This window comes from Microcebus murinus, chromosome 7 (assembly GCF_040939455.1).
Source record: "Microcebus murinus isolate Inina chromosome 7, M.murinus_Inina_mat1.0, whole genome shotgun sequence".
NCBI classification, from domain to species: Eukaryota; Metazoa; Chordata; class Mammalia; order Primates; family Cheirogaleidae; genus Microcebus; species Microcebus murinus.
In genome coordinates this window covers 90,783,285-90,808,384 of record NC_134110.1, presented here as the reverse complement: position 1 = coordinate 90,808,384, position 25,100 = coordinate 90,783,285, and the positions used below count along the sequence as shown (strand labels likewise).

The 25,100-nt window shown below is 35.4% G+C and overlaps 1 protein-coding gene and 1 long non-coding RNA gene across 4 annotated transcripts in view; both read right to left on the bottom strand.

Annotated features, from left to right (window-relative positions):
• Positions 1 to 25,100, bottom strand: part of PDE7A (phosphodiesterase 7A) — a 121,209-nt gene that overhangs the window by 95,287 nt on the left and 822 nt on the right. The gene's annotated exons all lie outside the window — the stretch shown is intronic.
• On the bottom strand, positions 1,254 to 22,996 carry LOC142871950 (uncharacterized). Its single transcript, XR_012920220.1, has 2 exons — positions 22,798 to 22,996; positions 1,254 to 14,051 (listed from the first exon to the last, which is right to left on the bottom strand). It is a non-coding gene; the product is annotated as an uncharacterized LOC142871950 (long non-coding RNA).

Genomic DNA, 25,100 nt, shown 5'->3' with positions numbered 1-25,100 from the left:
AAAAAACAATGCCACTCTATTTCACTTTGGAAAACATAGGCAGTTTTTTTCATTTAAAAATGTTACTGTGTTAACATGTAATTAGTATTATTTTTAAATGAATATTTAGATTTCTTCCTTAGTTTTAATTTCTAATACAATAAATATCAATACATAAAGCCACCTAAGCAAAAGCTCTTTACAGTTCTCAGTAATCCTAAGAGTGGAAAGAAGTCCCAAAGCAAATAAAAAATATATTTTTTTGAGACAGTCTCATTCTGTTGCCCAGGCAAGAGTGCCATGACGTCAGCCTAGCTCACAGCAACCTCAAACTCCTAGGCTCAAGCAATCCTTCTGCCTCAGCCTCCTAAGTAGCTAGCTGGGACTACAGGCATGTGCCACCATGCCCAGCTAACTTTTTCTGTATATTTTTAGTTGTCCAGCTAATTTCTTTCTATTTTTAGTAGAGATGGGGTCTCACTCTTACTCAGGCTGGTCTCAAACTCCTGAGCTCAAATGATCCACCGTCCTCAGCCTCCCACAGTGCAAGGATTACAGGCGTGAGCCACTACATCTGGCCCCTGAAGCAAAAATTTTGAGAGCCATCATCACAGTCTCTTCTATGGACCAAAAGGCAAATAGGTGAACGGATTTGCTTACAATTAGTATGAATGCGCAGGCAGGAGGTGAAATGTTACAGATACTAAATTTGTTTTTAGATAGAATTCATTGCTTTTTAAAGAAAAAATGAGAAAAATGTATTTAAAGTCTTTTATATTAACCTACATACTGACATTTCCGTGCTCTTCACTTCTTCCTGTGGATCTGAGTCACCATCTGGTGTCATTTCCTGTCAACCTAAAGAAATTCTTTTAGCATCTCTTGTAAGGTAGATCTGCCAGCTACAAATTCAGTCTTTGAGTAAGAAGGTATTTATTTCACCTTCATTTTTGAAGGGTAGTTTTGCTAAATGTAGAATTTTTCATAGATGGTTTTCTTCCAGCACTTTGGATATGTCATCCCACTGCCTTTGGGCCTCTGTTGATGCTGATGAGAAAGCATCCATTCATCACACTGATGCTCCCCTGTGTGTGTGTGAAATGAGTTGTTTTTCTCTTGCTGCTCTTAAGATATTCTCTTTGTCTTTCAACAGTTTGACTATGCTATGTTTAGGCATAGTTCTCTACCCATATTTAGGCATGGGTCTCCGCATCTTTCTCCTTTTGGGGCTCTCATTACACATGTCATACATTTGATGTTTTACACAGACCTCTGAAGTTGTGTTTATTTTTCTTCAATCTTTTCTCTGTCTTTCAGATAAAATAATTTCTATTGTTCTGTCATTAAGTTCACTGATTCATTTCACTGTCATCCCAAATCTGCTGTAGAGCCCCAGCAGCGAATTTTTCATTTCAGGCATTGCATTCTCCAACTCTAGAATTTCCATTTGATTTTTAAAAAATTTTTACTTTGGAATAAATTTAGATTATTTACAGAACATTTGCAAAGACAGTACAGAGAGTTCCTGTATATGCTTCACTAATGTTAATATTTTCCTCTAATGCTACTATCTTACATATAACCATGTTATACTTAAATACCATACATATATACACACACATATAAATACATGCGTATGTATATATACATCTACATTAACACAGACATAATAATGTAAATATCTTAGATAACCATAGAACATTTATCAAAAATAAGAAATTACCATTGGTGCAACATCATAAACTAAAATATAGACTTTCTTTAGATGTCACCAGTTCTTCCAAGAATGTCCTTTTTCTGCTCCAGGATCCAATGCAGGATGTCATGTTGCATTTAGTCGTCACGTCTCTTCAATCTCCTCTAAGTTGTAATAATTTCTCAATTTTTCCTCGTTTTTCATGAACTTGACAGTTTGAAGAGTACTGGTGAGGTTCTCTTGTAGAATGACCCTGAGTTTGGTTTTATCCTGTTTTCTCACAATTAGACTCAGGTTTTGGGAAGAACACTGAAGTGGTGAAGTACGCTCTCATCATATCACATCAAGGGATGGTTTTTGTTGTTTTAATTTTTTAAATAATTTCTACATCCTCATCAAGAATCTCCATTTGTTTACTTATTGTTGTTATATTTTTCTTTAATTATTTAAATATGATTTCCTTTAGTTCTTTTAACACATTTATAACAGTTGAAGTCTTCACTAAATCCAATATTCAGGGATATTCGGAGATAATTTCTATAGACTGCTTTTTTCCTGTGAGTCACACTTTCTTCTTTCTTTACATGTCTTGTAATTTTGCTGTTATCAAACCTAGGTATTTTAGATAATGTAGCAACTCAGGATTCTGAATGTTTTTTTCCCCACTAAAGGTAATATCGTCATTTTGTTTTTGCTTAATATCATGCCCAGGATAAATATGTGAAATCTGTCTCCTCTGTGGTTACTCCATCACTGACATCTCTGCTCAGTTTTTTAATTTTTTTTTAATATATTCATTTTTATTTTTAAATCTGCATCCCTAAGCGTTGTCCCTTTGAATAATTTAGTAGTCACTCTGAGATTGGATAGAGTGTACTCAAACACTTCAAGACAGTAAGGCTTCCATCTCTGCGGATCAATATGTGAATGGGGAGAGGAGCCCATTCAAAGTTCACTTTGAGACCAGCCTGGGCAACACACCAAGACCCCATCTCTACACAAAATAAAAAATCAGTCAGGCATGGTGATGCATACCTGTAGTCTCAGCTACTTGAGAGGCTGAGGCAGGAGGATCACTTGAGCCCAGGACTTTGGGGTTGCAATGAGCTATGATCATACTACTGCCCTACGGCCTGGGTGACAGAGTAAGACCTTGTCTCAAAAAAATTAAAATTAAAATTAAAAATTAAAAATAATTCACTGTTTTCAAGTTTGCTCTGGGTTTAACTTTCCATGGGGCCCTTTCAAGTCTTCTAGGTACACGCGTGCAACTTTAGAGTCAGCCAAAAGTATGTGACTACTTTAGGCCTTTCTAAGGTCTTCCTTGTGCACATGCACAGCCTCACCCAGCAACATGCCTGCCCCAAACAGTAGCAAAACTTCAGGCTATTTGAGCTGATCAGTAGCCCTCTCTTGCATTTCTGGAAATTCACATCCACAAATAATGCCACTGTGAATCAACTACCACTCCCAAGAGCTGGGCCCTCTTCAAACTGAGGTCCTTTTGACTAGCTTCTCACTGGTAGAACCTCCACACCAACCAACCTGAGGCAAGAGAGTTGGGCCAGGGGGTTAGAATATGAGTGGCCTCAAACTAGGATGCCACTGATTCCCATTGTTCTTGGGAACAACTCTCCAAGTTCAAGAGCATGACATTTTTCAAAATGTTATATAATTGGCCTTTGGTCACTCTCTAGAGCACTGAAATTGTTACTTTAGAAAAGTACTGTACAATTATAAATTCTATAAAAATGTTCATATTGTTTGGACCAATAATCTCACTTCTATAAAAATCATCCTTAAGGAAATAATCCAAAATATGGAGAAAGCTATAACTAGCATGTTCTTACAATGTTGTTTCTAACAGTAAGAAATTAAAGCAATGTAAGTATTCAACAAAGCTGGGTATCAGTGAAACTATGGTACACACATCTGATAAATTACATAATCTTTAAAAGTTAAAACCACAACAATTATTCCACTCTAAACTTTTTCATAATTCTTCCCTTTGACAAAGGTTGCCAAGACTAATTTATTCAAGTTGTGGCAGATGACCAGTTGTCCCCCTAAGTCTATCTCATGTTGTTCCTGAGCATATAACCAGACAGCTAGGCTCCATTTCCCAGCCTGTCTCACATTTAGGCATAGCCATGTGACTAAGTTCTCCCCATCAGGATGTGAGCAAAAGAGATGGCACAACTTCCTCTTCACCTCCTCAATGGTAAACTATCTCGAATTTCTCTTTCCCTTCCCTGTCACAGGCTTAAGTGTAAATTGGTAGCAAATCAAAGACGAACATGACAAGTGGATCCTTGTATTACTTCGTGGAGAACTGCTTCACCACCCATACATATTTCCAAGCTATTAAATGACAGCAAAATAAAATGTTATCTTACTATAAAGACTAAGCACCATTACAAAGCCATATTATAAAAAGTATTACATCCCCAAAAGCTACAAAATTAAAAGTACCAAATGATCACAACTACCTTAAAATATGTATATAAACATAGGAAATAAAATAATATTGTTTTGGTGGTGGGATTACAAATTATTATTCTTTACCAAACTGTCAATAATATTGTTTAAACTACTTTGACAATTTTAGAAGTTGAAGTTGTTGATTTAAACAACTGAGGCTGCAATTCTTAAAACAGAGTGAAAAAGTTTCATAACAGACTTAAGAAATTTTCATCCTATCTATTTGCTAATGGTGTAAAACATGGATCCTCTGTCCAATGTTCCAAATCCAAGGTCTGCAGTCCAGCGATCTGTGTTCTTTAAGAAGTGAAGAATTATCTACTTATGTTCTGCAAGGGTACCAGCTAGAAGCCATAACCAAGTAAGACAAGCTCCATGTAATTAAGTAACCCTTTTCCACTTAAAAACTCTTTTAATCTTTTGTATTTGTATTTTTTAGAGAAAACAGTGTCTCAATGTAAAGAGATATGGGAACCACACCTAAAAAGCTTTGTGAATTTTCTCACCTAACAGCTTCCCTCAACCTAAGAATCTGTCTGAAGAAGGATGAAAGGGGTCCCATTGTGAAAAGCATAATTTCTCATAAAACAACAAAGGTTAAAGTTTCCCAAACTCCCAAAACCAAGAAACTAAAACAGCCCAACCCAAAGAAAGCAAAATAAAGCTAAAAACGTTCTCATAATCCCTTCCAAAATATAGCCAATTTATACAGTATCTTGATATTTCTAAGCCTCCTAATAAAATTTAAGATTTGAAGAGGGGAAAATGTATATAATCCCTTAATATATTACTACTGTTAGGGACCGACCTTTCACAGCCCCACAGGACAGAAAAGCAGAGACATCGAGGATGCAATCACACAAGAGGAGGTTTATTTTCTGGCTAGCCGGGGTCCAAGCCCCAGAGCACCAACGCAGTGGCCACTCTCACAGGCAAAGACCCCGACCGGAACAACGGCATGCCTTTTATTTTTATGGTGCACAAGCTGCACATAAGCTGACTACGCATGGATCATGCGTTGACCTTTAAAATGATTGGTTGCCCACTATTGCCTTTTGAAATAATTGGCGGGTTGGTTGCCCTCTATTGCCTGATGGGCCAGTCGCCCGTGCTTCAATGACCTCATCCCATAATTCCCCCTACAGTGGTGTAGCAAGCAAGCAATGACCAGAAGCAAAGGTTTGCGGTTAGCTCATTGCCCCACCCAAGTAAATTCCCGACAACTGGAAGAATTATTTTGCCCTTCCTCTGTCCTACAAATTCCTCTGCCCTACAACTACTACAAATTTGTCTAATTATAGAAAAAGAGTGGTGCCCCTGACTCCCTAACAATATGTACCATAAAATATCTATTTCCAGAACTGTGCTGTCCAATGAGAATCACTAGCCACTTTTGCTATAGAATACTTGAAATGGTGCTAGTCAGCACTGAGATGTGCTCTCAGTGTAAAATACACACTAGATTTTGAAGACTTAGTATCTTCTAGATAAACCGTAAAATGTCATTAATATCCTTGTAATTTTGATTACAAGTTAAATTAATAAAGTTTTAGATATGCTGGGCTAAATAAAATGTCAAATTTAATTTTGCCTGTTTCACTTTACTTTTTAAAAAGTGAAGAAAATTTAAACTTATGTATGTGGCTCACACCATATTTCTATTGGATGTCAATGGTGTCATACCTGAATGAGCTGATCCAATTCCTAACAAGCAAAATTGTATGACCATTTCCTTTTGGTTTGTACTCCCTAGTTTCATACTTTCATGATGAAAACGAAGAGGGTGTGTTCCTTTTTTCTTTTTTTTGTTATTCCTCAGTTTTTGTTGAACACTAAGAGGGTGTGTTGACCTGGGGTTACGTCCCACAAGTTACTGAAGATAAGGGCTGCCTATAGTCATCTGGTTATTCAAATACAATGTCCAACTTATTAGAATGACTAAGGCTCCATGAGAAATCTTCAGTCCTTTATGCCCCTCATTGTGACCGAGCCATCTACCAGCTTTATATGAGAGAATCTGAATGCTATGCCACTTCAAGAGGCTCTCCAGAAATCCTTTGTCATTGTTCTAAGAATCAATATTGGCCATCTTGAAATGGCATATGATACTTTAAAACAAAAATGACTGGATGTAACAGCAGGGGATGGGGTGGCATTGTGGGAAGGGGGAAAAGGAAGGAGCATGGGCAGAGCAGAGAGCTGGACTCAAGCAGAACCAGGTCACTGACAGCATTTGATAAGATTTGATGCACTTTTGCATTTGCTGAATAACTGCTTTGTGTGATATTATGCACTTAACAAAGCTAAAGATATTATGAGCTTAACAAAGCTAAATAAACAATGTCACCTCTTAAGAAGCACATAGTCTAATCAAACATACTGAAGTGAGAACAATGGACAATGTAAGCTATGGTAAGAGTTAATCCTGGGCTGTAACCTTAAGGATTGAAATCAGAGTTGGTTAATAAAGTCAAATAAATCAGTAGACAAAGGTTATGGATAAATGGGAATCCAAGTATTCTAGAGGTAAGATAACTCCAAAAACCCTTTGAAATGTTACATACATTTCTGCATGGGCTTTCCCCCCACCACAGTTTGATGGCTCTTCTCCCCCAGCCCACTTGAGTCCTGCTCTAAGGTGTCCTACCATTCAAATAAAGAAATTTAAAGACACTACTGATGGGGAAAAGAGGGTGGAAAACCTCTACAAAGTTATTAAAACCACACCTCAAATGGACATGAGCTGAAGCCAACCAAAAATCCTCAAACTTACTTCCAGAAAGTTTTTCTCTGAAAATGAATTTGGAGTATTTTCATTGTAAGACAAAGAAAAAATGAAACTGAACACTGTTGTTTCTACACATTTCAGGTAATCTATGTTCTGCTTTTACTTTTAAATTGTCCTCTTCTATGTTAATATTACAAGCCACTAAAAAATTCTTTAAAATGTTTCTAAGATACAAATTCTTTAAAAAATTTAAAGATTTTAGAAAAGTCTGTCTAAAATGGGACCTATTTTCCATTTTTTCTAACTATAAAATTGGAGGTGTCACAAAATTAAAAAGATTTGTTTAACTGGAGATTGTGTGCCAACTGCTTTAACACTGAGAGTGCTGCAGCAGTACATTCAGTTTTCAAATCATTCGTCTTCAATATATACTTTTCCAAGCATAAAAATTCCACATTTTCAGTTCTAGAAAAACATTTATCCTGACACCTATTTTTTAACCATATATTAAAAATATAAAGAGATAACTAGTCAATAATTTGTTGTTGACAATTAGTCAATGCAACATTAAAATGAAAAATACTTTTATCAAATCAATATACTGAAGACAAAAAGTTTATAGGTGGAAGAATTATTTATAAAATACTGAAAACTTTTCTTAATAAACTTACTCCCATTACTATATCACCAAAGAGACTAAAGAGTTACATGAAGATTTGGCAGTGTAGCTAGAATATCACTTTATTAAAATTAGGGCAAAAAAAATTGGAATTGTGCCACAAACATGACAAAAATGTTCATTCGCAATACAAAAATTGACTTAAAATATACTAAGTTGACAACTGAAAAACAGGAATAAATATCAACAATTCATAGAGGATACAGGCATACCTCATTTTATTGAGCTCCACAGATACTGTTTTTTTTTTTTTTTTTTTAAATAAATCGAAGGTTTGTGGCAACCCTGCATAGAGCAAGTCTATTGGCACCACTTGTCCAAAAACATCTGCTCTCATGTATCTGTCACATTTTGGTAATTCTAAAAAAATTTCAAACTTTTTCATTATTACATCTGTCATGGTGATCTATGATAGTGATCTTGGATGATACTATTATGATTGTTTTGAGGTGCCATGAACTGCATCCATGTAAGACTCAAACTTAATCAATAAATGTTTTATGTTCTGTCTGCTCCACCAAACAGGCGTTCCCCCATCTCTCTCCCTCTCCTCCAGCCTTCCTATTCCCCGAGACAAAACAATATTGACATTAGGTCAATTGATAACCTTACAATGGCCTCTATCTGTTCAAGTGAAAGGAAAAATTGCACATCTCTCACTTTAAACCAAAAGCTTGAGATGATTAAGCTTAGTGAGGAAGGCATGTGGAAAGCCTAGAAATAGCCAAAAGCTAGGCCTCTTGCACCAAACAGGTAACTAAGTTGTTAATGCACAGGAAAAGTTCTTGAAGGAAATTAAAAGTGCCACTTCAGTGAACACATACATGATAAATGAAACTGCCTTATTGCTAGTATGTTGAAAGTGTTAGTGGTCTGGATAGACGATCAAACCAGTTACAACATTCTATTAAACCAAAGCCTAATTCAGAGCAAGGCTCTAACCCTCTTTAATTCTATGAGGGCTGAGAGAGGTGAGGAAGGTGCAGAAAAAAAATTTGAAGGAGATTTTGCTTCAAGAGGTTGAAGGAAAGAGGCCATCTCCATAACATAAATGTGCAATGTGAAGAAGCAAATGTTGATGGAGAAGCAGCAGTAAGTTACACAGAAGATACAGCTGAGATCACTGATGAAGGTGGTCATGCAAAACAACAGACTTCCAATGTAGACAAAATAGCCTTCTATGGGAAGAAGATGCCCACTAAGACTTTCATAGCTAGAGAGGGGGAGTCAATGACTGGTTTCAAAGCTTCAAGGGACAGGCTCTTTTGTTATGGGCTAATGCAGCTGGTGATTTAAGTTGAAGCCAATGCTCATTTACCATTCCAAAAATCCTAGGGCCCTTAAGAATGATGCTAAATCTCCTCTACCTGTGCTCTACGATGGAATAACAAAGCCTAGATGACAGTACACCTGCTTACAGCATGGCTTACTTAATATTTTAAGCCCACTTTTGAGACCTACTGCTCAGACAAAAAAAAAAAAAAAAAAAAAGGATTCTTTTCAAAAGATTACTGCTCATTGACAATGCACCTGGTCACCCAAGAGCTCTGATGGAGATGTACATGGAGGTTAACATTGTTTACATGCGTGTTAACATCCGTTCTGCAGTTCGCAAATCAAGGAGTAATTTTAACTTTCTAGCCTTCTTATTTAAGAAATAAATTTCACAAGGTGATAGCTTCCATAGGGATTGATTCTTCTGATGGGTCTGGGCAAAGTAACTTGAAAACCTCTGGAAAGGATTCAGCATTCTAGATGCAATGAAGAATACTGATGATTCATGAGAGGAGGTCACATATCACCATTAACAGGAGTTTGGAAGAAGTTAATTCCAACCCTCACAGATGACTTTAAGAGGTTCAAGACTTCAGTGGATGAAATAACTACAGATGTGGTGGAAACAGCAAGAGAACTAGAAGTGAAGTCTGAAGATGCAAATGAATTGCTGTAATCTCATGATAAAACTTTAACAAATGAGGAACTGGTTCTTACAGATGAGCAAAGAAAGTGGTTTCCTGAGATGGAATTTATTCCTGGTGAAGATGCTGTGAACACTGTTGAAATGGCAATAAATTTATAATAGTACATAAATTTATTTGGTAAAGCAGTGGCAGGGTTTAAGAGGATTGTCTCCAATTTTGAAAGTTCTACTGTGGATAAAATGCTATTAAACAGCTTCACATGATACAGAGAAATCTTTTATGAAAGTAGGAGTCAATTGATGTGGCAAACTTCATTGTTGCCTTATTTTTAAAAATTGCCACAGACACCCCAACACTTCAGCAACCACCACCCTGATCAGTCAGCAGCCATCAGCATGAAGGCAAGACCCTCCACTAGCAAAAAGATAACACACTGAAGGCTGAGAGGATTATCTGCATTTTTTTTTTTAGCAATAAGGCATTTTTAAATTAAGGTATGCACATTGTTTCTTTAGATATAATGCTACTGGCTACAGCACATTTAATAAACTACAGTAAAGTATAAATACAATTTTTATATGCATTGGGAAACCAAAAGATTCATGTGACTCATTTTATTGTGATATTTGCTTTATTGCAATGATCTGAAACCTAATCCACAATGTTTCTGAAGTATGCCTGTAGACAGCAGGTAATTAATAATGAACATATAAATTTAATATCAACAAAAATCCAAGCAATGGAAACTAAAAATATTGCAAGGCATAACAAGGCACTCATGCGCTCCTCATGAAAACATAAATTGGCATCAACTTTCTAGAAAGAAATTTGACCACATGCATTGATCTAGTAAATACATTAGGAAATGATTACAAATTCAAGATATATATACATAACAACAATTATCACAATATTTCTGCACAGAAAAATAACTGGATTAAAATGTTCTAAAATGCTAAAAGTGGTTATCTCTAGGTGGTGGGACTAAGGATGAAGTTTGCTTTCTTCTTTCTTCTACTTTTTGTAAATTCCATGTACTTTATAACAAGCATATATTAACTTTAGTCTAAAAAAAATTCAAGTTACTTTTTAAAGGTTCTTTTTAAGAAATATCACCCAGTTCTCCTTATAGAAACAAATAATAAGCATTTGCTATTTCTATTTCAAATGGACAGGGCTCCTATTCTAATTCTGGATTTATACCTCCCACTTACCAAAAACATTGGCCTCCACACCAGCACAGCAGAGGAGCTCTAGTTAGAGAGAGATCTAAGTTTAAATCCTAGAAATACCACTTATAGCTGTGTTACTTTGGGCAGCTTACTTTTATAAACCTCAGTGCATTCTTAAATAAGACTTACATATATTTAGAGATTAAGATAGTTCCAATATCACAGAAGGCAATTCAGAAAGGGTATAAAGATGAAGGTGTAATTTTAGAGGGAGGAGGTAGGTGGAATTAAAAAATGAGATTATAAAAATACAATTTGGGATTCATCCAAAAGAAAGTTACGGTGACATATGTTCTGACATGATAAGCATGAGACTAAACGAGTAAGTTTTTCTTCATTCTCCTGTGGAGAACACTTACTATGTGTTGTACACTAGGGACACACTGGTGAATCAAGTAAACAACATTCCTGTTTCTTGACATATTCGATGGTGGCAGGGGGCAAAAGTGGATGCCAGGCAGAAACAGACAAATATTAATAAATCAAGTTAGTGGTGTGCGACATAAATAAAACATAACAAGGTAATGGGACAGATGGGGGGGTGGGTGCTATTTCAAACAGGGCAGTCGAGGAAGGCTCCTCTGCAAAGATTGGGGTGACACTTGAAAGGCAAGGAGCCATGGGAAGATCTCGAGTCTGAGGAACAGCACAAAGCCAAAGATGGGAACAAAGCTGGTACATTCACAGCCAGCAAGGAGACCACTGTGAAAGAAGATGTGACTAAAGGGGTAGCATGGACCAGATTATATGGGGCCATATTATGAAAAGGAGTTTGGATGTTTTCAACAGACAGGATCCTAACTGCATTTTAAAAGTTACTTCAACTAATCTGTGGAGATAATTCTAGTGGAGGCTACTGCAGCAGGCCAAACATGCCTTAAACTAGATATGACTGATAGCACCAGATGTGGCAGAATAAAACAGAATTCCAACAGAGGTAGACTTCAACTCTGTCTCTGGAACCAAACACAAAGATCTCACTGTAAAACCTTCCTGGGTTCTTCCAGCTCCTAGTGCTATCACTTAACTTCACACACTATTCTGAAGACAGCGTGTATCAAAATGTATTACAACTATGTATTGACTTGGCTGTTTTTCCTACTGGACCATGCCCCAAGAATGAAGAAAGAATGAAGTCAGAAACAACGTCTTATTTACCTTTGTAATGTCTAGCAGAGTGCGTGGCACATAAAAAGTGCCCAATAAATGTCTGCTGACTGAAAGAATAAACAAATATAAAACAAGCAAGGCCACTTGTAATAGTTTCCTAGGGCTGCTGTAACAGTATCTCAAACTGGGTGACTTAAAACAACAGAAATTTATTCTCTCATAGATCTGGAGGCTGGAAGTCCAAGATCAAGGTCACCATGCTCCCTTTGAAGGCTTTAAAGGACTCTAGTTTCCAGTGTCTCCCAGCATTCCTTGGCATTCTTGGCTTGTAGCTGCATCACTCCAATCTCTGCCTCCGTCTTCACCTGGCCTTCTTCCTTGCGTCTTAGTCTCTGTGTCTCCAATAGAGACATCAGTCATTGAATTTAGGGCCTGATATAATCCCATATGACCTCATCTTAATTACATCTGCAAAGATCCTTACTCCAATTAAGGTCACATTCTGAGGTTCCTTGTGGATATGGTGGACACCATTCAACCCACTATCCAGTTCAACACCACAATGAACTGCCTTATAAAGTGGTAATCTTCCCATTCCAAAAGTGCTCAAATAAGGCTGAATAGTCAAAATCAGGAATATTAACAGAAGGGATTTCTGTATTGTCATTGTGTATCCTTTAACTTCTCTAGTTATGAATGAATAACTTTTCAGCTTATTCATTTATATGCTATAGGGACTGACCTCTATGGTCTCTTCTAACATTAATACTTATGACTCTGAGCCATAAGTTTTCTTGAGGACTTTTTAGATTTTATAAATATATGTTACACATATAGAGACTCTCAAATATCTGAGTAAATTAAATTATAGCAGAGAACTCACATTCTGAGTTCTGAAGTAGGTAAATGTTTTTTGTAAACTATCCACCACCACACTCACTTCAATTATCTTCATTTTTCATTAATGAAGTGTATTCCTCTGTAATTAAAACACTGTACAGTCATGTGCTGAATGACATTTCATTCAAAAACAGACTTCATATATGATGGTGGTCCCATAAGATTGTAACACCATATTTTTACTGTACTTTTCCTATGTTTAGATATGTTTAAATATACAAATACCATTGTGTTATAACTTCCTAGAGTATTCCGTACAGTAACATGCTACACAGGTTTGTAGCCTGGGAGCAACAGGCTATATAGTCTAGGTGTGTAGTAGGCTAGGCCATGTAGGTCTGTGTAAATACACTCTGTGATGTTCACGCAACCATAAAATCGCCTAGTGATGCACTTCACAGAACATATTCCTGTTAAGCAGCATGTGATTATACTTCCATTTCAATAAACTATACCTTTGAACACTTACTATGTGTTGAGCACACTGGGATATAGCAGTGAACAACTCACTTCCAACCCACAAGTCAAATAAATTTGACTAGTACTTATTAAATTATTAACTAACTAGACCTCAGCCTCTTTATAATTTAAAAATTGTACTTAAATGATGTTCGAACTAATAGACACAAGGTACTTTTTTTAATGGGAAGGCTTCAAAAATAGCTTTGATTTCTTTTTATAAAAAATGATATATGTTCATTAAAAAAAAAATCAAAAAAGTACAAAGATAATAAAAACTACCAGAAACCCCACTACCCAAAGATAGCCACTGTTAACATCATACTGAGCAACCTTCCCAATGTTACTGTATTCACACATTAATACATATAATATCCTCTATGCTTTTATCCACAAATATGGATATTATGTAGAAAGTTGCATCCATAGGCTAATATACATGCCATTTTGCAACTAGTTATTTTCCCTAAATTGTTATGTACATCTTCCCATGACAAACAGGGGTATATGGCATCATTTTATTGGATACAGTTTTCTTTTAAATTAAAATACTATAATTTAACCAATCCTTCACTGAGGAGCACTGAAACAAATCCAAAGATCTATCATTACCAATGCTGCAAATTATTACAAAAAATCTGTATACATATACCTTAGCAAAGTTTTGCATTTACCCCTTTGGACAAATTCCAGGACTGTAGAAAGAGTAGTATTCACATTTAAAATGTTCATTTGTATAGTACAGACTGTCCTCTCAAAAAGTTGACTCAAATGATGCTCCAACTCCATATTTAAGAATACCCATTTTCTCACATCCTTGCCAACATTGAGTTTTGTCAGTCTTCACCAATATGAAAGTATACTTCTGCCAAAAGAAAAAAAATCTTTTATTTACATTTCTTTTATTACTAAAGAAGCTATATATGTTTTCATACATTTATACTTCTCTTGGAACTGTTTGAGATTTCTGCCAATTTTCTACTGAGTAATCTTATTTTCTTAAAGATGTGATGGTATTACACTTGTTAAAAATAAAGAATTTTTTCATTTTATTCTTTAAACTAACTTCACTGGTTTTCTTAAAATACATATTCACTATGAAAAATTCACACAAAAAGTAAAATAAAGAAAAATTTTTTTCAACAGAATCAATTTGGAACCCCATCTTTTCCAATAGTAATATTTATAAATGGATAGACAAAAATAATTGAGATAAGCTTCACCAATTGCACTGAAAATGCACATCTGACAAAATTTTACTTTATTTAATACTATTAAATTTTATAATTCATATATGCCGTTTTGATTGTCTATTGTCCATAAGTGCATTGAGAACTCAGTCCAATATAAATTTGACTGGAAACTTATGAATATAGAAAATTTTAGTATTGTAAAATTATAATTCTGTCTATAAATCTTCAAAGAACTGGGTGACTGCTCTAAAATAAAGCACTTTTTATTCCTACCTACTAAATTCAGGAATGAATTTACTTACTTTTGTTGCAGACAAATATAACATGATTGCTAAAATGCCTTGACATATAAAAAAATACATTAGAATAATATATAAAAAAGTAAAACGAAAGTAAAGATTCAAAGAGAAAAAGAATGCAAAAATTCTGTTAAAATTAAGAGCTTGTTCATACATTTTTAAAAAATGGATGATGGGAGATATTAAACTGTTCAAATCACCCCAGATACATTCAAAATTGTGATTTAAACAATATATCAGAAATTATATGATTTACAAATATTGAAACTTAAATGAAAAAGTCAAGATGTGTGAGAAGGTACATAGTTTTTGTTTTCCAAGTTCTTTGAAGAGATGTATATAAGCAAAATATTTGAAAACCCTTATAGTAAAGGTCAGAATATATCATTAGCCCTAAACGTCCTCCTAAAATACTACCTACTGGACATCCTCAACTGGATACTGTCCAGATACTTGAATTCAACATATTCAAAGTAAACTTATTATCTACCTCCTTCCACAAATACATGAAAGAAAGAAAAAAGCTTGCCTCCTCTTCCTATTTGTATTTTTGTTACTAGCTTAATAATCTTCCTGGTCTCCCCAAACTAAAAAAGTAGGAATGTTTTTTACCTCCCAAAATCAATTCCTAGGACCTAATTCCTAACTTTCTCTTGCTCTTCCTTTCACCACTGCCATAGTTCAAGATCTCTTCACCAGCTGTCATCACATAGTTCTTCACAATTATAACAGTATAGTTATTGAGTATATAATTTTACTTCCGAACATCTCCCATGGAACATGAAACTACTTTACCATAATCAGGAGCTATCCAAGTATACCTGTTATGCATATAATTGTGTTACCCAAAGAATTACAGAATTACGAAGTTGGAAGGAATCAGAACAGTCAATCTCCTTAACAATATCCTTATATACGTATCTTTCAAGCTGTTGTCTCAACTATCAATGATTGAGAATTTATAATCTCATGAGATCTGGGCACAAATACAACTCACTTGATTTTTTTATTTCTAAATTATTTTGGTTAAAAAGGAGGTTCATGTTAATAGAGAAACAATGATAAAATTACTTAGAATTTAGAATTTATTTAGAATTTAAGATTCCAAATAAGTTAAAAATTACTTATAATTTCACTATCCAGAGATGGCTTCTGTTAGCATTTTGGGATACATCTAGGCTTTTCTTTCTTTTTTCTTTTCTATTAGCAAGCATGCTGGTGTGCAGATATGTATATATTTTGTGATTTAAACAAATTTGGGATAATCTGTGGAAACTCCATTTTTCACTTAATTATGTTGTAAGCAGTTCTCCCATGTGATTAAATATTATTCAAATTCTTCAAGCATTTTAGTGGCTATATAATTCAGAAACAATAAATATTAAAATTCATTTAGTCATTGAAAACAATGATATTACATATGTCTTAAATTCTTCAAAGCATTTAAGTGCTTACCTAATATAGAAATAATGAAAAATACTATACTCTATAATATTATAATTTATTTAACCATTTGTAAATTATTTGTTATTTCCAATTTTTCAGAATGACAAACAATGGGATGAATAAACTTGAAGATTAATATTTACATTTCTAGTTATCTGCTCAGATTCTCAAAAGTAAGTTAAAGCAAAAATATTAATTTTTATTCAATTGTTACTTTTCAGGAAATGTACAATTTATATCTTACTAGAATTGCATAAGTGTAACCTTAAGTTACACACTTTTTAGAAATTCATCAATCTGAAAGGAAAAATGGTATCACATTCTTTTCATATGCATTTCTTTGATACCAGTGTGGTGAAACACAAGATCTCGCTTTCCCATTTCCCTGCTGTTCTTAGTTATTGGTTCTTATTCTACCCAGAGGTAACATCCTTTTAAATTTGGTAAAAGTAAGTAGAAGAGAATGCATGGGCTTTACAGCCAGCATGACCTAGAGTTTAACCATTTCCACTATACAGTTGTGTTACCTTGGGCAAATAACTACTTAATCAATGTCTGAAAACTCTGTTTATTCCTTGGTAAAAAATGGGAGTAATACCACTTTTCACATTTTTATAAAGATAAAAACAACAATTAAAGCATCTGGCATGTAGGAGTTACTCCAAAAATGGGAACAAACATAGTTGACACTTGAACACCACGGGTTTGAACTGTATGGGTCCACTGATATGCAGAGTTTTTTCAATAAATATTCTGGAAAATTTTTTGGAGATCTGCAACAATCTGAAAAAACTCTCAGGTAGGCCACCACCCCTGAGACAGCCAGACCAACCCACACCCCAGCCTATTCAAAGTGAAGATGAAAAGGAAGAAGACTTTTTTGATGATCTACTTCCACTTAAGGAATAATAAATATATTTTCTTTTCCTTATGTTTTTCTAATAACAGTTTATTTTCTCTCTCTCTTACTTTATTATAAGAATACAGTATGTAATACAAACAACATACAAAATTTGTGTTAATCAACTGTTTATGCTTCTGGTCAGCAGTAGGCTATTAGTAGACAAGTTTCCAGGAAGTCAAAAGTTATATGTGAATTCTCAACCATGCAGGAGATGAATGCCCTTAACTTTCATGTTGTTCCAGGTTCAAACTATAATTATAATTACTACTGAAGCAAGACTACTGCATTTTTATTAATCACCATTTTGCCAAATACTTTATATGGTCCTTAGCTAGAGTATATTCTACTCAAAACTCTAAGGAGTAGAATAAGCTTTTCTGAAACTTAGGTATTCATCTAACAATTTGTTTTCTTCCCCAAATTCTGACCTGCCTTGCTTTGGTCTTCTCCCTATAGCCATCATCTTCTGAAAAATGAAGAGCCATCCCTACCAGCAGGTGGAGGCATGGAGCAGCAATCTAAAATTCTTACTCAAAGAAAATGATAAGCAAGAGATGCTTCTGATGTCAACCACAAAATCAGTGGCACAGGTCCCTTACAAAGAGAACCTGTCAGCAGTCAAAACGAAGCTCTACAAGCTTAGGAGGCTCATCGATAATACAAACCTAGTTTTTGTTCCTTTCCCTATATTTTGATTATGTAACACTTGCACCTGAATGCAAATATGCAAAAGCATCATTTACCTGTGAATAACCTTTTGAAAAGCATATTTGGCAACAATATAAAAATCAACAGGGCCGGGCGCTGTGGCTCACGCCTGTAATCCTAGCTCTTGGGAGGCCGAGGCGGGCGGATTGCTCAAGGTCAGGAGTTCAAAACCAGCCTGAGCAAGAGCGAGACCCCGTCTCTACTATAAATAGAAAGAAATTAATTGGCCAACTGATATATATATAAAAAAAAAAATTAGCCGGGCATGGTGGCGCATGCCTGTAGTCCCAGCTACCCGGGAGGCTGAGGCAGAAGGATCACTGGAGCCCAGGAGTTTGAGGTTGCTGTGAGCTAGGCTGACGCCACGGCACTCACTCTAGCCTGGGCAACAAAGCGAGACTCTGTCTCAAAAAAAAAAAAAAAAAAAAAAAAAAAAAAAAAAAAAAAAAAAATCAACAAAGTCTAAGTTATTTTTAAGCAAAAACAGGTCACTAAAATGTGGAAAAGAATAAATTGCAAATTTTCTCTTAATTCAAATTAATCATAAAAAGATAATCAATTCATAGCCAAAATAAAAACTTTTTGAATTATTTTTAAATTAGAATATTCAAAATTAATTATTGAGGTTTTCTGGAGTGGCCAAAGGAAATTTTTAAGAATGACCATATCTGGCCCAGGTGCAGTGGCTCATGCCTATAATCCTAGCACTCTGGGAAGCCAAGGCGGGCGGATCGCTCAAGGTCAGGAGTTCGAAACCAGCCTGAGCAAGAGCAAGACCCCGTCTCTACTAAAAATAGAAAGAAATTAATTGGCCAACTAAAAATATATAGAAAAAATTAGCTGGGTATGGTGGCGCATGCCTGTAGTCCCAGCTACTCAGGAGGCTGAGGCAGAAGGATCCCTTGAGCCCAGGAGTTTGAGGTTGCTGTGAGCTAGGCTGATGCCACGGCACTCTAGCCTGGGCAACAAAGTGAGACTCTGTCTCTAAAAAACTAAAAAAAAAACAACAAAAAAAGAATGACCGTATCTGAAAAGATCTTTAGTCAAGAGACTACTAACAAAATAATAGACTTTATATGAACACATATAAACATAAACAAATGTGATTCATGTAAATTCAGAAAAATAAAGAAAATTAAATTCCCTAAGAGCATCTGCAGACAATAAGGCTTCTTCATTATCTAAATTTACTAAGTGTTTTAGTTCAATTAAATGACTATTAATGATCCTAGGCAAAAACATCAATGAGCTCAGTTTTATTCACTTCCCCTTTCTTGAGCTCCTCCCTTCCCAATCTGTCCTTATATCCATCCTCAGAAAAGAACCCAAATTCTCTAAAATTGCTCTGGTCCTTTTTGAATGAAGAGAAAAGAAAGTTGAAAATTGCCTAGAAGAGAATGAATGGCACCTCTCCCTCTTTCTGCCCAACCTCTATCTTCCTAACTCCTGTGAAGGGCATAATAATATTTTACCTCTTGCAAGAAATTTATGTTAAAAAAGAATTCCTGAGTAGACAGTATGTACAGCTAATGGAACTCTATGCTTAGCAATAAAGCAGCAAAATCTAGGCATACAAATCATATCCCCTACTGAATGTGTTCCTGATAAACTATAAAATAGCAATGTGAACACCCTACTACTCAGTCAGAACTACACTCCCACTCCAAGTACAATATAGATTTATACTATGTTTGAGCATATATTTGAAATATAAATATATAGCAGCTCAGAAGTGAAAGCCAAAGCATGATAGCACTAAATTTAAATGAAAGTATGAAGCATTTCTGAAAGCACAAATGAAACCAAGGTCCTAACAAAACAGGTGTTTTGGGAGTGGGCAGGGAGACATAACCACTTCCCTTGAGGTATCCCAGTGACTGTCCACACTAGCATCTGTATCTGCTTCTGTATGTAGCTTTATAAAGAGGCAACTGGTATGGCTAACAGTAATTTTGCATAATGTCCATTTACAAATTGATGTTGGATATATAAGAGCCCTTATAAGTGAGCACCGAGTATGCAAATGAAATTTCACAAAAGCCAGGTGCGGTGGTTCACACCTATAATCCCAGCACTTTGGCAAGCTGAGGTGAGAGGATCACTTGATGGCAGGAGTTCCAGACAAGCCTGAGCATCATAGTGAGACCCTGTCTCCACAAAAAAATAGCAAAAATAAGTCAGGTGGGGTGGTGTATGCTTGTAGAACCAGCTACTTGGGAGGCTGAGGCAGGAGAATTACTTGAAGCCAGGAGTATGAAGTTGCAGTAAGCTATGATGAGGCCACTACACTCTAGCCCAGATGACAACAGAGAAAGACCCTATCTCCAAAGGAAAAAAAATTCACAAAAGAGGGAATGCAAATAGCACAGACAACAGAAAGTTTGTGCTTCAGAAGGCATACTCTTGCCTACTACAATTTAAAACAAGCTCAGGGTACTGAAGTACATCTACTAAAGTAGCAAAATGTTTATAAAATAATATCTAATAATGTATGGAGATAAAAAAGATATGACTATCATGGTACTATAAAGGAATAGAGCCTTTTGAGAAAATAAAAAAATGTTCTTACCTTTTGACCCAACCTAGTGATTCTAAAGACTTCATTAAACATGCATGACAGAATTTATTAAATGGCGTTTTGCATACAACAAAAACCTGGAAACATAAATCTTCCATATTCAGAGAATGTATTGGTGACAGATCAACATGACATCACTCTAATGTTCATTAAGACTACACATCTGCTCTACTAATACAGCAGCCACTAGCCACATGTAGCTATTTAAATAAAACGAAACTAAAAATTCATTTCCTCAGTCATACTAGCCATATTTCAAGTGCTCACTAGCTACATATGGCTAGTGACTATCATACTGGATGGTGCAAAGAACATTTTCACCATCACAGGAAGTTCTATCAGGGCGGGCGCAGTGGCTCACACCTGTAATCCTAGCACTCTGGGAGGCCGAGGCGGGCAGATTGCTTGAGGTCAGGAGTTCAAAGCCAGCCTAAGCAAGAGCGAGACCCCGTCTCTACTATAAATAGAAAGAAATTAATTGGCCAACTAATATAGATAGAAAAAATTAGCCAGGCATGGTGGCACATGCCTGTAGTCCCAGCTACTTGGGAGGCTGAGGCAGAAGGATTGCTTGAGCCTAGGAGTTTGAGGTTGCTGTGAGCTAGGCTGACACCATGACACTCACTCTAGCCTGGGCAACAAAGCAAGACTCTCTCAAAAAAAAAAAAAAAAAGTTCTATCAGACTGCAATGATCTACATATCCCCGTGGGCCATCCTTTCTCCTCTCCCTACATTCACATATTTGTCTAGAAACATCTGCTTAACTTTCGGGTCCTTAGCCTAAGTCTCAACAACTTGATCTGATTTAACCCAGAAGTTTAGGCATACCTTCTTTGTAGTCTCATTACACTTGATAACTCCAATACAATAATTACACCACATATAAGCATACCATTTTTCAAACAACTTTTATCGAACCAGTTTTGAACTATTCTGGCACATATAAGACCTTGATACTTTGCCATATATTAAGAACACTGCCAAAGAGGTGGGAGAACAGACATAATGACTACAGTTGAAAAATGTTTATGTAATAGGAAGGTAATGCATACAAAGGAAAACTTGGTTAGGTTGACAGGCTTACAAGTAATTTTTTAAAAAACCTACAAGTTGAGTATCCCTTACCCAAAATGGTTTGGAGCATAAGTGTTTCAGATTTTGAATTCTTTCAGATTTTGGAATATTTGCATATACATAATGACGTATCTTGGGGATGGCACCCAAGTCTAAACATGAAATTCATTTATGTGTCATATATACCTTATACAGATAACCTGAAGGTAATTTTACATAATATTTTTAAAATTTTTTATGCATGAAACAAAGAAAGCAAAGGTGTCTATATCTCAGCCACCTATGTGGGCAATCTGTGGTTGTCTGGCATCATCATCATTCCTGACTCAAAGTTTATGTTACCCATAAGCAATCATTTTCTTACACTTATTCATACCTAACTACTTAACAGTAAATATGACATACCATCAATACAGTGAAAAAGTAACGTGTTCAGGGTAACTAAGCAGCACAGCATCACCAGAACCCCTGTGTTGGCTTTTAACAGCAACAACAGACAATAGCAAGCTTTCAGTCTCCATGTCATTGCTTAGAAAGTTTCAAATTTTGGAACATTTTGGATTTCAGATCTTTGGATTAGAGATGCTAAACCTGTAATTCTTTATATTTTCTCAACACCTAACACATGCAGGCTCACTCACAAAAGGTGCTCTGAGTAAATACTGTTGAAATAGTTTCTTTAAAAAAAGACAGATGTTAAATTAGAAATCAAATTTAGCTTACTATTGTACTAAAAACATGTTTACATGTTAAATCCAAGTATTTTGTTCAATAATAATACATATCATACATTTATAAGATTTTTAAAATTAAACCTCAAATCTCCCACCCAAATAAGGTTTGTTTCCAGTGCATAGAAAAATCTGACTCAATCAGACTGAAATAATCCCAAATGTAGTGCTTTGCCCATCAATACATTAACTTAATTTACACATTTACCAAGCATCTACTTATGCAAAGCACCATGAATACAGTGATGAAAATGACACAATTTCTGCCTTTACGATATTTTTTTTTTCCAAATAAGAACTTTATTCTGAGAGACAAATATTTAAACTGAGCAACTGACAACAGATATCCAAAAATGGCAATGAACAGGCTTCATTTATTATCGTTATTATTCAAATTAATTTAAAAAAACCCTCCTATTAACCATTTTAAAACATATTGAAGTATACGACCTGGTTTAAAACAAAACGTTAATGCCTCATTTACTTGGCATCCTTGGAAGAGCTGGTGTTCCACATAAATGAATTTTCCGGATAACTCAAGCTTGTCCATTTAAGCATCAACACTTAAACTGTTTGGTATGGAAATCTTTTTCTAAAAAACACTACAAATCTTTTAACTTTTAAAAACAGACTCTGTTGAACATTATTTTGACTAATAATTATTGTGTTGTACAAACCCTCAAGCCCCTAAACGTTTCCAGGGTGCCTTTTAAAAAGTTGCTGGCTCTGAGGAGTTTTTCTTCTGATGCCTGGTTTTTGGTGTCAGCTGTCAACCTTTGCTGCTATCAGTGTGAACAGACTCTTGCAGCCTCCCACCTCAAGTCAAATTTGTGGCTACTTGAAAAACAAGCCTGTCAGAATTTGCCTAAAACATAGGCTTTGAAGGCCGGGCGCTGTGGCTCACGCCTGTAATCCTAGCTCTTGGGAGGCCGAGGCGGGCGGATTGCTCAAGGTCAGGAGTTCAAAACCAGCCTGAGCAAGAGCGAGACCCCGTCTCTACTATAAATAGAAAGAAATTAATTGGCCAACTGATATATATATAAAAAAATTAGCCGGGCATGGTGGCGCATGCCTGTAGTCCCAGCTACTCGGGAGGCTGAGGCAGAAGGATCACTCGAGCCCAGGAGTTTGAGGTTGCTGTGAGCTAGGCTGACGCCATGGCACTCACTCTAGCCTGGACAACAAAGCGAGACTCTGTCTCAAAAAAAAAAAAAAAAAAAAAAAAAAAAAACATAGGCTTTGAGAAGATCTCCAAATCCATTTCAGCTGCTCAGAGACTTTTCTGCTTTTTCCTGGATCTGTTAAGAGTGTGCAGTTACAAGTCCCCAACCAAGTTTCGGATAAATGAGTCACGGCTATCCTTTGATGCCTTTATGCTGTTTACATATTTAAAGCTGATGCTCAGAGATAATTTCATTTACCTATTCACTTACTCAACAAATACTTATTAAGTACCTACTACAAGCTGGGCTCCAATACTATGGAAAATAAAAAATGAAAAAGATTGCCAGTTTTGGACATATTTTAAAACAGAAAAACTTATTCTGTCTTTAAAAAAAGAAAAGTAGTTTTTTTTTAAAGTCTGTTCAATGAAATTACAAAACCATCTAAAATTTTTATAATTTCTGTACCTTTAGGCTTAAGAACTAAAAATTCCTAAAGAAAGCATTTCATTTAACCAAATACTTACTTTACAGAGCTCTGAATAAAATTCCAAGGCTTTGTCTCCTTTTTTGCTATTACAAATTCCCATATAGCCCTAAAGAAATCAATGTCAACATATGCTTTCTCGCTAAATGATATGCATGTTCTTGATAATGAGAAATATATCTATCTCAGCATCCTGGTAAGTTTACCTTCATCATAATGTTGATCAGAAAAAAGTGTTAATTTAGGAAAATTTCTGACCAAGTTTAAGAAGTTCCTGTATACTTTACTTTGGGGTTTGGAAATTTTTAAAAAGCTTTAAAGGTTGTTAGTAAAATGTGATGTAACTCTACAATATTAGCTTTATCTACCACAATCGTATCTTTTAAATTCCATTACCCATTTAAACCTAAGGCTAGAAAATGAGTCAAAAACGAGTGAGCTTAAAATTGGTCTCTGTGGATTAATTAATACATCAGGTAAAACCCCTGGCATCAGCCTTCTTTTAATCCCTTGGAATCTTCCTTCTAATTCATTTTCTCCTCAGGGAACACAAAAACTTTATTGGTATTTTATGATTTTATAAATGATCAGTGATTGCCTTTATTATTTAGACAAAACTGGAAATGGGTTACTAGTCATGTGTCTGCTGATCTTAGGAAATAATATTTAGAAATGAAAAAAGTTACTATCATTAAAAACCTTTAATTACTAGTAATAAAAACCTCTTTCAGCAGTGCATTAATATCCCTTCAACACTTAATTCTGGAACCTGAAAATGCTTTAAGCAATACTAAAAAGGAAGAAAGGAAGATCACAGATCTAACCTGCAAAATAAATAACAAAGTAATATTATTTAAAATACCACTCAATATTGTGGTAATTTTTACAAGTCAGCAATGACCTCATTAGCATACCATTTTGTACTGTAAAAGAAGTCTGAGTTTAAATAAAAAGGATTCAAAGAGAAACCCAACTCTCTACCAACACTTTAGGCAAAGAAGCAAATGAGATCTACTGGATACCTATGGAAAGCAAAATCTCTACTTAAGTGCTGTGCCTGCAAAAAAAAAAAAAAAACCAAAAAAAAAACAGACCTTGCTCAAGATACAATATAAACGGAGAGAGAAAATATACTCCCATAAAAGTTAATATACTAACAGGAAAAAAATATTTTATTTAAAAAGGGATCGTGAACATGTAACTTCTGGCAGCAGAAAGTGAGGGCACACAGTTCAGATGTAAACAAAATTCTTTTTGCCTCCCCATTTTAAGTCTGGCAATTAAAATTAGTTAGAACTAAGGAGGTGGGCCAACGGCATCACCACAGAAC